Here is a 16,956-nt window from a genome sequence, read left to right as displayed (position 1 = left end):
AAAGAAAGCAAAAAGATTTGTTGAACTGATTGAACCCATACTATCATAAGAATTTTCTATGCCAGTGGTAGTTCACTAGGGCCTGTGGGCCCAATCTCGTCTTCTACTTGCTTTTTTGGCTTACAAGCTAAAAAAATTTTTTCTTCCTAATGAACATTTGCAATAAATCTGATGATAGGAAACATTAACCTTGAATTCCACTTTGGCAAAATGTTATCCTCTGAATAAAATTTCCTTCTCACTAGTAAATCTGAATTACAAAAACGAAGTTGTTCTCTATCATTATTTTTTTAATTTCATTTTTATTTTTTGAATAAAAGATGTGGAAATGTATTTTTTTATTTGTTATATAAGTTCCTACATAGCATAATTGATTTTGCCTTTTAGCTCAGAAAGTCTAGTATTTACTATCTGGCCTTTTTATAGAAAAAGTTTATCAATGTCTAATCTATATAATTGAATACAAAGAATATGAATGGATCCAGGAATTTTTCTAGTTCTTTTTCACTAAATAACTGAATTTAATCAAAACAACTTTAAAAAGCTTTATTTCAGCATCATTTTATATTTAGATTATTATCTATCTTTGTTCTAAATTATTATGTCCTCTATGGTATGGTATATGCTGGAATATTTGGTAATCTTATAAGCAATTGTTTTCTTATTTGTTAAAGGATTGAGATATTGTTAATTGACCTCTGTGAAAACAAAGCTTTTCATTTTGTGTATGGTTTCTTTGCCGTACAAAGCTTTTAAATTTCAGTCTCACTTGTTTATTTTTCCTTTAATCTTCATTACTCTAGGAAGTGGATCCAAAAAGATACTGCTGTGATTTATGTCAAAGAGTGTTCTGCCTATGCTTCCTTCTAAGCATTTTATAGTATCTGGTCTTACATTTAGGTCTTTAATCTATTTTTTAAAAACAAAAACAAAAACAAAAAGACAACCAACAGAACAGGACAAAATATGTATAAATGAAGTGACTGACAAGGAATTAATCTCCAAAATATAAGAATATCTCAAACAGCTCAATACTAAAAACAGTCCAATCAAAAAATGGGCAGACCTAAACAGACATTTCTTCAAAGAAGACATTTGTTGTTGTTGTTCAGTCACTAAGTTGTGTGTGACTCTTTGCAACCCCATGGACTACAGCACACGAGTCTTCCCTGTCCTTCAGTATCTCCTGGAGTTTGCTCAAACTCATGTCCATTGAATCAGTGATGCTATTCAAACATCTTATCCTCTGTCAGTCCCTTCTCCTCCAGCCCTCAATCTTTCCCAGCATCAGGGTCTTTTCCAGTGAGTCAGCTCAAGTGCCTGAAGTATTGGAGCTCAGCTTCAGAATCAGTCCTTCCAATGAATAGGGAATGGCAAACCACTCCTGTATTCTTGCCTCAATAACCCCATGAACAGTGTGAAAGGAAGACATATAGATGACAAAAAAGCACTTGAAAAGATATGTAACATTGATAATTATTAGAGACATGTAAATCAAAACTACAATGAGGTATCATCTCACACCAGTCGGAATGGCCATCACCAAAAAGTCTACAAACGATCAATGCTGGAGAAGGTATGGGGAAACGGAAACCTCCCACATCACTGGTGGAAATGAAAAGTGGTACAGTCACTATGGAGAACAGTTCTTTAAAAACTCGAAAATATATGATCCAGCAATCTCACTCCTGGGCATATATCTGAAGAAAATCACAATTTGAAAAGATACATGTACTCCAGTGTTCATTGCAACACTATTTACAGTAGCCAAGATATAGAAGCAACCTAAATGTCCATCAACAGAGAAATGAATAAGGAAGATGTGATACATACTTATAATGGAATATGACTCAGTAACTGGACATGGAACAACAGACTGATTCCAAATAGGAAAAGGAGTACGTCAAGGTTGTATATTGTCACCCTGCTTATTTAACTTATATGCAGAGTCCATCATGAGAAATGCTGGGCTGGAGGAAGCACAAGCTGGAATCAAGGTTGCCAGGGGAAATATCAATAACCTCAGATATGCAGATGACACCACCCTTATGGCAGAAAGTGAAGAAGAACTAAAGAGCCTCCTGATGAAAGTGAAAGAAGAGTGAAAATGCTGGCTTAAAACTCAACATTCAGAAAACTAAGATCATAGCATCTGGTCTCATCACTTCATTGGCAAATGGACGGGGAAACGGTGGAAACAGTTGCTGACTTTATTTTTCTGGGCTCCAAAATCACTGCAGATGGTGATTGCAGCTATGAAATTAAAAGACGCTTACTCCTTGGAAGGAAAGTTATGACCAACCTAGACAGCATATTAAAAAGCAGAGACATTACTTTACCAACAAAGGTCCATCTAGTCAAGGTTATGGTTTTTCCAGTGGTCATGTATGAATGTGAGAGACGGATTGTAAAGAAAGCTGAGTGCCTAAGAATTGATGCTTTTGAATTGTGGTGTTGGAGAAGACTCTTGAGAGTTCCTTGGACTGCAAGGAGATCCAACCAGTTCATCCTAAAGGAGGTCAGTCCTGGGTGTTCATTGGAAGGACTGATGTTGAAGCTGAAACTCCAATACTTCGGCCACCTGATGGGAAGGGCTGACTCATTGGAAAAGACCCTGATGCTGGGGAAGATTGAAGGCAGGAGGAGAAAGGGACGATAGAGGATGAGATGGTTGGATGGCATCACTGATTCGATGGACATGGATTTGGGTGGACTCTGGGAGTTGGTGATGGACAGGGAGGCCTGGAGTGCTGTGGTTCATGGGGTCGCAAAGAGTCAGACACAACTGAGTGACTGAACTGAACTGAAATGAACTCAGTAACAAAAAGGAATGAAATAATGCCATTTGTAGCAACATGGATGTACCTAGAGATTATCATACTAAGTGAAGTAAATCAGAGAAAAAAACAGATATCATATGATATCACTTACATGTGGTATCTAACAAAATGATACAAATGAACTTATTTATAAAACAGAAACAGATTCATCGACTTTGAAAACAGCCTTGTGGTTGCCAAAGGGGAAAGGTAGGGGAAGGGATAAATTAGGAGTTTTGAATTAACGTACATTCACTGCTATACATAAAGTAGATAATCAACAGGAACCTACTGCATAGCATTGGGGAACTCTCCTCAGTACTCTGTAATAACCTGTATGTCAAAAGAATCTGAAAAAGAATGGGTATATGTATATGTAGAACTGAATCACTTTGCTCTACACCTGAAACTAACACAACATTGTAAATAAACCATTCTCTAATATAAAATAAAAATTAAATACAAAAAAACAGAACAACAACCAAAGAACAGCTTATTACCAGCATGTTTTGAGTCTGTATGTGCTCTCCTTGGTAGTGGCTTTTTCTCTCTGAGATAAGAGCTCTTTTATAAAAATTCTATTGAAGTATATTTGATTAACAAGGTTGTGTTTAATTTCTTCTGTACAACAAAGTGACTCAGTCATGTTGTGCTGAGTCCCTCAGTTCTGTCCAAATATTTGCAACCTCATGGACTTGTAACCTGCCAGGATCCTCTGTCCATAGAATTTCCAAGGCAAGCATACTGGAATGGGTTGACATTCAATTATATTTATGTGTGTGTGTGTGTGTGTGTGTGTGTGTGTGTGTATATTACTTTTCATAATCTTTTCCATTATGGTTTATCACAAGATATTGAATATAGTTCCCTGCGCTACACAGCAGGACCTTGTTGTTTATCCATCCTATTCATAATAGTTTGTATCTGTTAATCCCACACTCTCAGTCCTTCCCTCCCTTCCCCTCTCACCTTGGCAACCACAAATCTTCTCTATGTCTGTAAGTCTGTTTTTATTTAATAGATATATTCCTTTGTGTTGTATTTTAGATGTCACATAAGTGGAATGAGTGATAACGTGTAAGTGATATTATATGGTATTTGTGTTCTGAGATCAGTGTTCTTGATGTTACTCTGATGGATATTGACATTTTAAAGCCCTTTTGGCTGGAAGAGTCTCCTTTTGCTTGGAGTAGATAAATAGGAGGGCCTGGCAACCCATTCCAGTATTCTCGCCTGGAAAATCCCTGTGGACAGAGGAGCCTGGTGGGTTACAGTCTATAGGATTGCAAAGAGTCAGACACGACTGAAGTGACTTAGCACAACGCACACAAATATATAGAAATTATGATGCTTCCAATGTAACTCCATTACATCAGTCACTTCTCAAAAACGGTAGTTAAAATCATTAATGTTTCATCATTTCATACCCTATGCCAAGGAATTTACGCTAACAGAGAGCAGAATAAGCTAGGCCACATGAAACTGAACAGAAAACTCAGGAACAGTTGATGAGATCTAATTTAACATCTTTGTTTTTTCCTGGGACATTTATGCTCATGGTAGTGATTTTATATTGCATACATATAACATAGTCACAGTTATTGCTTTTAGAATTGCTCCTAGTTTCCTTGATGGATTTAAATTTATCACTATTTTATGGAGAAATAGTATACTGCTCCTCTAGGAAAAGCATGACTGCTCCGCCACACAAATGTGAAATTTTCTAATTAAAGAATTACCCCAAACTCTTTATCAAAACCAATGACCATTATGTTTAGAATTCTGAGTTAACATTTTAAAGTATGTTTCAAAATATGAATGAGAAAAAAAATATGAATGAGAAAAATGACACAGATTTCCACTTTTAGGAATCTATTCCAAAGATACATGGCTCAAAAATATAAAAATACTTATGGGACTTCTCTGGTGGTCCAGGGGTTAAGAATCTGCCTGTCAGTGCAGGGTACATGGGTTCAATCCCTGATCTGGGGAGATTCCACATGTCGAGTGATAACTAAGCCTGTGCACCACAACTGCGAGCCCATGAGCTGTAACTGGAAGCCTGCATGCTCCAGAGCCTGTGCTCCGCAGAAAGAGAAGCCCCTACAATGAGAAACCCGCTCACCACAACTAGAGAGTCGACCCCAAGTCCCACACCTACAGAAAGCCCATGCACAGAAACGAAGGCCCAGTGCAGCCAAAAACCATCCATCAGTAAATAAATATTTTAAAAAAGCACTTGTGAACAAGCCTGTTCATTGAAGTACCATTTGTAATAGCAAAGTACTGCAAATAATTCAAACTGATTGGGTTTAGAGTCAACATTTTCATTTCTAAAAATGTGAGGTATTAACTGATTCCACAAACCCACATCACAGCACTGTAACTAATGTTAGAACTATTCGATTAAATACCATCTGCAAATAAAATATAAGGTTTAAATATTTAAGAGATCTAGTATTCTCATTAAAGATAAACAAAATAGCAAAAGCATAATAAAGATTTTTTTTCAACTAAAAAAAGTACTTAAAAGCGTACTTGTGAACAAGCCTAGTCACTGAAGCACCATTTGTAATGGCAAAGTACTGCAAATAATTCAAATACCAATAAGGAATGGTTGAATAAACTATAATGTGTGCACACAATGGATTATTATGCAGGCATACAATGAGAAAAATTCAGTGTTACTATGGAATAATCTCCAGGAAAGAAAGTGTGTGTAGTTATAAACCAATGAAAAGACAAAGACAAACCATAAAGTTTAAAAAGTATATAATAGCTAAATATAAGAAGAGGAGGTAATAGGTGGAAGAGAGAGAGAGAGAAACAATTCTTTTAATTTCCTTTAATTAAATTCTTTTAACTTTCTTTGTTTTGAAGATGCAACTTTGGGAATGTAAATGTTTTACATAGTAAAAAAATTAGACACAAAATGGAATTCCTAAATATTGAAAGCAAAAAGAAAAGAAATTTCGAAGTGTATCTTATTGACAGTACAACCTTTCAGAGAGAAATTATTCCAGGTGATTTTAAGACATCACAGTTGAACTGTACATCCCCAGTGGGACGAAATAAGTTTTAAAAAAGGAAAAACTCTCTTCAGTAATGATATAATTGGTGGTAGTATTTATTTTATTATAAGACCATCATATACATAGTATGGATAAAGGAAATAAATAATTATATTTATGTCATTGAAACCAGGGTTTGGGGCACGACAGAGAGTGAAATAGATATAAAATCAGCTAGGTTATGTAAAAACCCTGTATTCCTAATTTTGAATTGGAAGTATTAGTTTGAAGTTATGATGTGTTTTATCTAAAACAAAACAAAGATGATATTTTCTATCTCTCGCCACTAAAAAGGACTAGCAGCCATATGTAGGAAATGCAAAATGAATCTTGTCACATCAGAAAATAAGAATACTATTCAAGACTATTAGCATCATCTCTAAAGGACTTGGGGGCCTAAGTGCATTGACTCCCTTAACAAAAGGAGGATGACTTAAGTATTAATAAGTGTAATAATTGCAATAAATTGTAAGATATCAAAGATTTCTTAATGTGTTAATAAAACACACATATATATACATTTACACACAGATGTATACCTATATATGATCTTCCCAGGTGGTGCTAGTGGTAAAGAATCTGTTTGCCAATGCAGGAGTTGTAAGAGACGCAGGCTCAATCCTTGTGCTGAGAAGATCCCCTGGAGGAGGTCATGGCAACCCACCCCAGTATTCTTGCCTGGAGAATCCCCATGGAGGCCTGGCAGACTACAGTCCATAGAGTCACAAAGAGTTGGACACGACTGAAGTGATTTAGCACGCATGCACAAGCATATACAATATATATAGGAGGTCACATATACATATAAAATAACCAAGCACTTGTCTCTCCTATGCAAACTGTACCTCAGCGTGAACAATTGCTTATGAGGGAAAAATAGCTTTTAAAAGCCTACCAGCTAAGAATTAAAGAAATAATTTATCTTTTTAACACCTTAAGAATTACTGGATCTAAGCAACTGCTATCAATGACTGCTAACATCACACACACACACACACACACACACACACACACACACACACAAAGACAACCAGGGATTGTCTTTTTGAAAACAAATTTATAGAAAATGTAAAGGACAAAAATCACCATGAGGATAAATCCAGAAAAATTTAGATTGAGGAAAACTTCATAGGATGAACAATGCATTTCTTCAACAAAAGCTTGAAGAGAGAGAAAAGAAAAAGAGAGACAGACAGACATACGGAGACAACTTAAAGATTCAAAGAAATTTGAGAGATTTATCATCTCTTTATGTTTGGATGTCATTTGGATTCTAATTCAAATAACAAGCTAAAAACAAAGTGAAAATTATAAAAAAAAAGGGGGGGGGGAAATTGAAGCATGATTGAATATTTGATAAACTCTGCTCAAGGCTGTGTGCCAACCTGGAAGGAAGAGGGGCTTAGGGAAGAATGGATACATATATGTGTATGGCTGAGTCCCTTCACTGTTCATCTGAAACTATCACAACATTGTTCTCCAGTTATACTCCAATACAAAATGTTGCCAGTGTTAAAAAAAATAAAAATTTAATTTAAAAAGAGCCATTTTAGAAATTTAAAGGATTATCATGTTATTGAATGTACAAAAAGTCTCCATCTTTTAGAAAAATATTTATAGATGATGTGATCGTGTCAAAACTCAGGGATGGGTTAGAGAGAGATACGAAGGTATCAAGTATCAAGGAAGCAAGTTTGGTCACGAGTTGTGAACTGTCGACGCTGAGTAATAGGTACATAGAGAATTATTATACTGTTTTCTCTGTTTTTATTTATATTTAAAATGTACTAAAATAAAATAGTAAAACACAGAGGGTAGCAGCGAGCAAATTCTTCTAAGACCTAGAACTATGGCTTATCAAAACCTAAATGAGTTGCAGTTGCCTGTTGAACTAATACTTTAACAATATTTTGTCCTCTAGAGAGGAAAATATATATAAACTGAATTGTATTAGTGGGTACTTGTGATTATCATTTTTATAAATAAAACTTTTCATTTCGTATTTATTTTTAATGTGTCTTTTATATATTTATTTTTTGGTCATGCTGCACAGCTTGCAGGATTTTAGTTCCCCAATCAAAGATGGAACCCATGCCCCAGCAATGGAAGAACAGAGTCTTAACCACTGGATCACTTAATCACTGGATCACTTAATCACTGGATTAATCACTTAATCACTGGGGAAGTCCCAAAACTTTAGATTATTTTCCAAGTGTGAAGTAGTGAAAGTGTTAGTCGCTCAGTCATGTCTGACTCTTTACGACCCCATGGGGTGTAGCCTCTGTCCATGGAATTCTCTAGGCAAGAATACTGAGTTGGTAGCCATTCCCTTCTCCAGGGGATCTTCCCAGGGATTGAACCCAGCTTTCCCACAATGCAGGCAGAATCTTTACCATCTGAGCCACCAGGAATTTCTCCTTTAAAGTTTTTGTTAAGATGTTGCCGTGTGGGGCCAATGTTTTGATGTAATAGACTTTGTGTATGTCTGTATATATATAATGGAGATAATGTTTTTGAAATTTGCTCACAAATAATACAATCTCTTTTAAACCATGCTTTTTTTTGTGCCATTACTGCATGTCTGAGTTTTTATCACTCCAAGAAAGAGGAAAGTAGGCACCTACTAGAAAAAAGAGGCTCAGAAGTGGGAAGAGGGCAGATCTGACAGGTGAATTCCTCCTGGAAGTGGGGCAGGAAGCAGAAATGCTTCTGGTGCAAAAAGGAAGGAGTTCAGAGAGACTGGATGTGGGATCGGGGTGCTACTGGGATCCCCTGAGGGAACTACACACCTCTGGGCTTTATGAGAAGGCTATGTCGTTGGTTTAATAGTGCCCAACGCTGAGATGTTCTAACCCCTGGAACTTATAAATATGACCTTATGTGGACAAAGGGTTATTGCAGGTATAATTAAATTAATGATCTCAAGATGAGATTATTCTGGATTAGGATGAGATTTAAAACCAATGGTAAATCCTCAGAAGAGATGAGAAGGGAAAAGAGACACAGACACAGTACATCCTCTACATGCAAACTTTCAAAGATATGAACATGCATTCCATCAATGTCAGGTGTGAGTGAAATTGTAGCTTACCCTCCATCTCCTACGACTGACAATCCTTCAGCTCTACCATCTCTCATATCTGCTCCCTCCTCCAATCAATAACTCTTCTTGTCTGTTCACTCGATGTCAGCCCCCATACGCCAGCAGTTGTACTGTAGTATTGTACTTTTCAAGGCACTATAGTGTGAGATTAAAAATATTTTCTTTATTTTTATGTGCTTGTTTTTTTATGTATTATTTGTATGAAAAGTATTATAAACCTATTTTAGGACAATACTGTATAGCTGATTGTGTTAGTTGGGCACCTAGACTATCTCTATTGGACTTACGAATGCATTCTCAGAACAGAACTCGTTTATAGGTAGGGGACTTACTGTAGAGAGAGAAGCAGGTGATGGGAAGATGGAGGCAGAGACCGGAGTTATGAAGTCCAGGAATGTCAAGGAAGGACAAGGTTGCCAGTAGCTGCCAGGAGCTAGGAGAGAGGCATAGAGCAGATTCTCTTTCAGAGCCTCTAGACAGAACCCACCCTGCTGATCGCTTGATTTCAGACTCTGGCCTCTGGAACTGGAAGAGAATCCATATTTTTACTGTTGTTTTAAGCTGCTGCATCTGTGACAAAGTGCTACTGCAGCCGTATGAAATGAAAACACCTGCTTCTCATAGGGAACTATGAGAGGAGTGCATCCCACAGGGTGCTCCAGAATGACCAGATTGGCTCAAGGAGTAGTGACATCAGCGTCACGTGGTTCGGGAGAGGTCCAGAAATTAGAGCTTCAGCCCTCCACTAATCACTGTCACAAACTGTTTTCTGGAGTTCTGACATGCTCTTGATGGCATCGCTGAGAAATCAGTGGACCCATCAAGAGATCCCTGTCCCGAAGGATGACTCCAGTGAGGGCTGTAGCAGGACCTGTAGGTGGAGAGAATAGGTGTAGACCTAAGACAAAGTTGGTTGGGAAGGATGAAGTAATACCAGGGAACAAATGAGCCGACAGCAAACCATGGATTTCACCAGTGTGGACATAGAGTGGATTTAGATGGTGGTGGTTTAGTCAGTAAGTCGTGTCTGACTCTTTGCTATCCGATAGACTGTAGCCCGCCAGGCTCCTCTGTTCATGGGATTTCCCAGGCAACAGTACTGGAATTGGTGGCCAATCCCTTCTCTAGATCTTCTTGACTCAGGGATCAAACCTGGGTCTCCTGAATTGCAGGTAGATTCTTTATTGACTGAGACACCAAGGAAGCCCCATGAATTTAGATAGACAGCCTAAATCCAGTCAGAGAGCAGGGGGATTCAGTCTCAGCTCAGAGAAGTAGGATCAAGAAGAGAAATACTACTCAGGGACTAGAGATCACCTCCCCAGTTTCATCTTCTTCTTGTCCCAAATTTCTTTTGGGAGAGAGGGAGAAACTTGAGTTGTTAGAAGAATTTCAGCTGTAATGCAAATTCAACTGCAATGGGCCATTGTAATCAAGAAGGGTGTCAGTGAGCATGAACTGAACAACTGCAATAATTTTCTGGTCATTAGCTGAAAATTAATGGAAGTAAGTGAGTCAAAGGAAGAACTTCGATATTACATCAATTGAAAGTGAAAGTGAATGTCACTCAGTTGTGTAGACTCTTTGCGACCCCGTGGCCTGAGTGTATGTAGCCTGTCAGGCTCCTCTGTCCATGGAATTCTCCAGGCCAGAATACTGGACTGGGTAGCCATTCCCTTCTCCAGGGAATCTTCCCAACCCAGGGCTCCTGCATTGCAGGTGGATTTTCTACCAGCTGAGCTACCAGGGAAGCCCATTCCATTAGATACGTTTTAAAAACTATATGATGATACATGAGTTGTAGTATAGGGCTTTTCTGGTGAATGACTAAACAGCAACGCACAAAAAGGCAAAACCCACCAATTATAGACCTTAGATATGTTTCTCATGGTAAAATCTACTATGATTTTTACCAGCTATTAATTTGGACCTAACTGAATGTATTTGCACATGTATCAGCCTGTGTAAGAGTCCGCTTTTGACAGCAAAAGTCTGACACAACTTTATTTATTTTAGCTTCAGTCTTTCAGTTAAATGCCAAGAGAGATCTGCTTCTTCTCAGGCCTTTGTTTTATCAGTCTGGGTGGCTAGCTTTGATTTGGCTTTGTCATCTTGCTGGGGAACTCACAGGGAAATCTCATTAAGAGTTTTGCTGATGTTAATTTATAGACCGGCAAGTTTGGAGGACTGTTTTTAATGTATTCAGTTTATTTTGGAGCCTTGCATCATTTCTGCCTCTCTGCAGTTAAGTCCATTTCACAGCCAACCAGAAAGACAGTATTGAAGTAATTGTTCGTAAAATGATGATCTTCTATCTGTGTTCTCTCCTTGGCACTCTTGCCTGAAGAATCTATCTATTGCCTTCACTCTTTGCTTCATTCTGGATGTACAGAGACTTGTTAGAAATGTCCTAACAGGTGGCTGGAGTGTCCAGCTCCATTTCAGGGGCCGGGCATCACATTGACCTCTGCTTTCCTTCAAACACAGTGACTAATTTGCTAGAGTGTGAGGTAAAATTCAATAAATGAATTCAAAGTCCCCAGGCGGCTTGGGGTTTGGAAATTCTTAGACTCCTTTGGAGCAGGTTGGCGATTTCTCCTTGCCACTAGATGTCCCTGTGTGGCTTTTCTTTTGGACACCAGAGCTGTACTGGACGTCAGTTACCTCTGCTCTGCTGGATGGAAGGAAAGTGCATCGCAATCTCTGAAGAGGCTGTTTATCATGGAATATCATCCAAGCTGGGCTTCCATGGTGGCTCATATGGTAAAGAATCTGCCTGCAATGTGGGAGACCTGTGTTCAATACCTGGGTCGGGAAGATCCCCTGGAGAAGGGAATGGCAACCCACTCCAGTATTCTTGCCTGGAGAATTCCATGGACAGAGGAGCCTGGCGGGCTACAGTCCTTGGGGTTGCAAAGAGTCGACACGACTGAAGTGACTTCACACACATACATTATCCAAGCTGGGACCAGGCACATCTTAGCCCTAGTACACTTATTCAAGTCTACGGGCATGACGAAGCTGGAGAGTTATCTGAGTCTGCACAGAAATCAGGACTATATCCACAGAGGTCCCAGTTCTTTACAACTTGCATTCATTAAAATTTCCCTGACTCCCAGTGCCCTTTTGGTAACCTAGACCAAAGCGTTAAAAACTATCATGGAGAACTGGTTTAAAAAAAATTTTTTTTTCACTTCTACTCTCTTGCAGATCAACACACAGTCTTACTGTGCTTGACATCACAGGTAACTCACTTGGTGAGTTTGATAGCAACCAAAGTGGATGTTTCCTGTCTAATGAAATGACTGATAATATACTTAGATGTGATGTTGCACAGCAATGTCAGCTGACTGTACAAGGTTTTGTTTTAAAAACATTCTCTTGATTTCTGTATTTCTTTTGTCCTTGACTGGTAGCAGTTTGCAGACCACTGCTGATATGAGTATCATGCTTTGCGTGGCACTGGGCAAGATGTCATCGTAAGGCTTAGTTCTACATCCTTGAATGAAAACTAATGGGCAGTGGGGAGCTGAAGCAGCTCAAGGCAGCTTTAGATGACTTGAAAAGAGACTCATGCAATGCACTGAAAGAAGTGGTCTCTGTCCTTCTTCCCCAGGTCAGGCCTGGATCTTCCACTGAGCTACTGCACTGAATCTCAGATTAGGGCAACATTAAACAAAAAAACTGGGCTTCCCTAGTGACTCAGATGGTAAAGAATCTTCCTGCTATGCAGGAGACCAGGGTTTGATCCCTGGGTTGGGAAGATGCTCTGGAGAAGGGAATGGCTCCCCACTCTAGTATTCTTGCCTGGAGAATCCCATGGGCAGAGGAGCCTGGCAGGCTACAGTCCATGGGGTAGTAAAGAGTCAGACACGACGGAGCAACTAACACTTTCACTCAAACAAAATGCAATGGGTGATCCCCAGAGACCACAGCAGCAAAAAGGAAATGAAAGTTTTTGCAACTTCTGAACCTGTTATCAAGTCCAAACAGTTTCTGTAAGGCACACAGCCGGCCAGTAAATCTAGAGATGAGCTGTTGGGGCAAGGAATAGCGACTTGATTCAGAAAGCAGGCAGATCTTTGTGTCCCAAAGAACCATCTTGCCTGAACTAGAATTCAGACTTCTTTTGTACTAAAAGAGGAAAAAGTAAAGTCAAACATTTCCTGCTTCTGGTCAGTCTCCAGAGAGGATGTGTTAATTTCTTCCTTCCTGTATTCATTCCCAAGTAGGGCTGGTCAGGATGTTTGCTGTGAACAAAAGGTATAATGCTCCTTACCTAGGAGGCAGTGTTCCCAGAGGTGGACCATTGTGCATAATATAAACTTACAGGCACCATGACTCTAGTGATCAACGTATAATAGAACACAAAAGTTCTTCTTTATTACAAGCTTTTTTGCAGAAATTAAGTGAATCTTGTCTGCTCTGTACTTTAAAAGAGAAACAAAGGTGATGAAGGATGGTAAATACCATGTACCTGGATTCATTTTAATAATTAGCCATAGTGACACCTAGGTGGTCAGTGGTCTGCTGCTTTATGCTGCAACCAGCTCCAATTACAGAAATAGTGGAAGAATTTTAACTTCACAAACTGAAAAGAAATAGTTTGTTTACTCAACGCACCAACAGTTTGTGCTCCAACCATCACTTATTAAGCCAGTTATTTGTAATGTAAGAGCACAATTTGCCTTAAAAACAATGTTGAGAATGGTGGTTAATTTTCCTGTTCACTCACAGAAAACCATTTAAACCAGGCAGTAATTGAGTTAAATAAACACTAATTCTCTCTTTGTTATGATTCCATGGGTCAAGTCAAGCAGCAGAGAACATTGTTATAAGTGTTTGAGATTCCAGTTCCAAATTTTGATAGAAGAGGTTTCTCTTCTTTCTCAGGATGCCCTGTGGAGAAACAGGATTTGTACAGACTTCCTTGCTCTGGTGGGGATGGACAATAAGATCTCATGAGTCCCTCATAGCAGTAGCTAGCAAAGAAGCAGGATGAAGGGTTCTATTAACTATTTATTTAGAGATTGAAGTATGAAACCATGTTTCATGAGCAGTTTTGGGACCTTTCTGCAGGGGTGGCTGGGAGTCAGGCATATGACCTCTTTGGAGAAGGAAAAGTCACATGATGGGATATAAAAGCACTGAATCAAATGTTATCAACTGGAAGACTAGGATGAAGCCACACAAATGAAAAAGAAAGATGAGAGACGTGATTATATGAGAAGAGAGTTGAAGTACAGTATATGTAGCTTTGTCAGCAGGGGATTGAAATTCCACAGATGAAGGCTTATTTTCATATACTCACATTTCGGGGGCTGAAGCCCCTCAGGAGAGGCCCTAAATATATCCTTCCAGAAAGATGACTCTAGTGTGGATCAACATCTTTAGTGTCTCTGATGCGTAATATAATAGAGGTGGGAAACATACAATTTTCATGGAACCAAAAGCTTATGCAATTTGTTGGCACTTTAGGGGGGAAAAAAGCAAACTTAAAAATATAAAATTAGGTATAAAATATATATTTATTTAGATAAGAAAATAAATAAAAACAATATATCCATTTTAAAAAGCTAACAACTAGATGTCCATCAACAGATGAATAGATAACAACGTTGTGGTATATAGGTATACATATATATATATACAGTGAAATATCACTGTCATAAAAAGGAATGAATTTGGTCAATTGTATTGAGGTGGATGAATGTAGAGCCTGTTATACAGAGTAAGTTGTTATACAGAAGTTGTAAAACAAGTTGTATACGTTGTTATACAGAAGTAAGTTGGAAAAAACAAAAATCGTATAATTAACACATATATGTGGAATCTAGAAAAATGGTACCAACGAAGCTATTTGCAGGGTAGGAAGAGATGCAGACAGAAAGAACAGACTTGAGGGTCGTTTTAAGGTGACCAGGAAGCGGCCCAGAGGAGCCGGCGGTGGCCTGAGGAGCGAGGGACGGAGTCAGGAGCCACGCCGTGCTGACCCGAGCCCCACGCAGCTGCCGCCGCCGCAGCACCTCCCATGTGGAAGCCCCTTGTGGTGGACACCGGCTTCCCAGGACAAGGGTTTCGTCGCCTTAAACGGTTTTGAACCAATGAAGCTGGATTCTCTTAAAAAAGACAGCCCATCGTGTGAACTACAGGGTTTGTGGACAAATCTATGTTGGGCCCGCAGTGGCGCATTGCCTGCAGATTCCTGCAAGCGCCCCTAAGCTCTTAGAGGACGGCTTTGCCTTTTGAATCAGAGAGGTGCAAAGCTCGCTAAGGAATGACCGTTGTGGATAAACACAAAGGCAAGCGACAGCGATTGGACAGAATTTGTGAAGGTGTCCGCCCCCAGATCATGAACGGCCCCCTGCTCCCCGCCCCCTGGTGGCGCTTCTGGCTGGCAGAGAGTCCATCCTGAAGGACCTGGCCACTGTGGCCTTCTGTGATGCACAGTTCACTCAGGAGATCCACGAGAAGGTTTTAAACGAGGCGGTTGGCGCCATGCTGTACCACACCATCACGCTCACCAGGGAGGACCCGGAGAAGTTCAAGGCCCTGAGAGTGATTGTGCAGACAGGCAGCGGCTACGACAACGTCAGCGTCAAGGCTGCGGGTGAACTCGGGATCGCAACATCCTGTACGCAGCAGCGGAAGAGACAGCGGACTCAACCATCTGCCACATCCTTAATCTGTCCGGGCGGAACATCTGGCTGTAACAGGCGTTGCGTGAAGGTTCGCGGGTGCAGAGCGTCGAGCAGATCTGGGAGGTTGTCTCGGGCGTGGGGGCGGGGGGCGCACATCCGCGGGAAGACACTGGGCCTCACTGGCTTCGGTCACAATGGGCCAGGCAGCTGCGATTCGAGCCAAGGCCTTTGGATTCAGCGTCCAATTTAATAACCCCTACTTGCAGGATGGGGTGGAGCGGTCCCTGGGGGTGTAGTCTATACCCTGCAGGACTTTCTGTTCCAGAGCTACTGGGTCTCCCTGCACTGCAATCCCAACGAACATCACCACCTCATCAGTGACTTCACTATAAAAATAAGGCAAAGAAGATGAGGCAAGGAGCCCTCCCAGCGGCAGACTGGTGGATGAGAAAGCCTTAGCCCAAGCCCTCATAGAAGGCAGGATATGAGGGGCAGCCCTCAAGGTGCACGAGTCGGAGCCTTTCAGCTTTGCTCAGCGTCCCTTGAAAGATGCACCGAATCTCATCTGTACTCCCCACACAGCCTGGTAGAGTGAGCAAGCCTCACTGGAGATGAGGGAGGCGGCTGCCACTGAGATCCGATGGGCTACCACAGGTCGCATCCCAGAGAGCTTAATAAACTGTGTGAACAAGGAACTCCATCACAACAGCTCCCTGGTCAGCAATAGATCAGCAAGCAGTTCATCCAGAGCTGAATGGTGCCACATACAGTTACTCGCCAGGACTGTGGGCGTGGCTCTTGGAGGACTTCCTGCTGCCAAGGAAGGGATCAATCCCAGAGGCATCCTGGTGATCCACAGCCTCCCCACACTGGCACATCCCTCCCAAACTCCCTCTCCCAACCCGCCCACGAAATACGGGGACAATCGAGAGCACCCCAATAAGCAATAGCAGCAAGTGACGAAGGTAATCATTCGGATGCACCTGGGACCAAGACAGTGAAAAATAAATGAACTAAGAGAAAAGGAATTTGACAGTCTTTTTAACTGATTCTGGACATATGCATCATTGATGTTGCAGTGTTACAACTACAAAAGAGCTAGAAGTCGAGATATGGGAAAACTGAAGATGTCTGCTTGCAGAAGCGCTGAAAGAGACTAGGGTGTAATTTATTAACGACCAACTTCTGTTATTGCGTGTTAAGTTTTTCATCTGTGCATCAAATCACAAAGAATAAATAGATCTTTTTCCTTTATCCGTCCCTTGGGCACAAGAGGTCCTGTTCAGGACCTTGCTCTAGAATGTTGCATCAAGAGTTCCAAA

The 16,956-nt window shown here is 40.3% G+C and overlaps 1 pseudogene; it reads left to right on the top strand.

Moving 5' to 3' along the window:
* The first annotated feature begins 15,270 nt into the window (after positions 1-15,270).
* On the top strand, positions 15,271-16,584 carry LOC136159602 (C-terminal-binding protein 2 pseudogene; annotated as a pseudogene).
* The last annotated feature ends 372 nt before the right edge of the window (positions 16,585-16,956 follow it).

The sequence above is a fragment of the Muntiacus reevesi genome, chromosome 1 (assembly GCF_963930625.1).
Source record: "Muntiacus reevesi chromosome 1, mMunRee1.1, whole genome shotgun sequence".
NCBI classification, from domain to species: Eukaryota; Metazoa; Chordata; class Mammalia; order Artiodactyla; family Cervidae; genus Muntiacus; species Muntiacus reevesi.
Note: the sequence above shows the minus strand (reverse complement) of the source record. Positions and strands in the feature narration are given on the sequence as shown.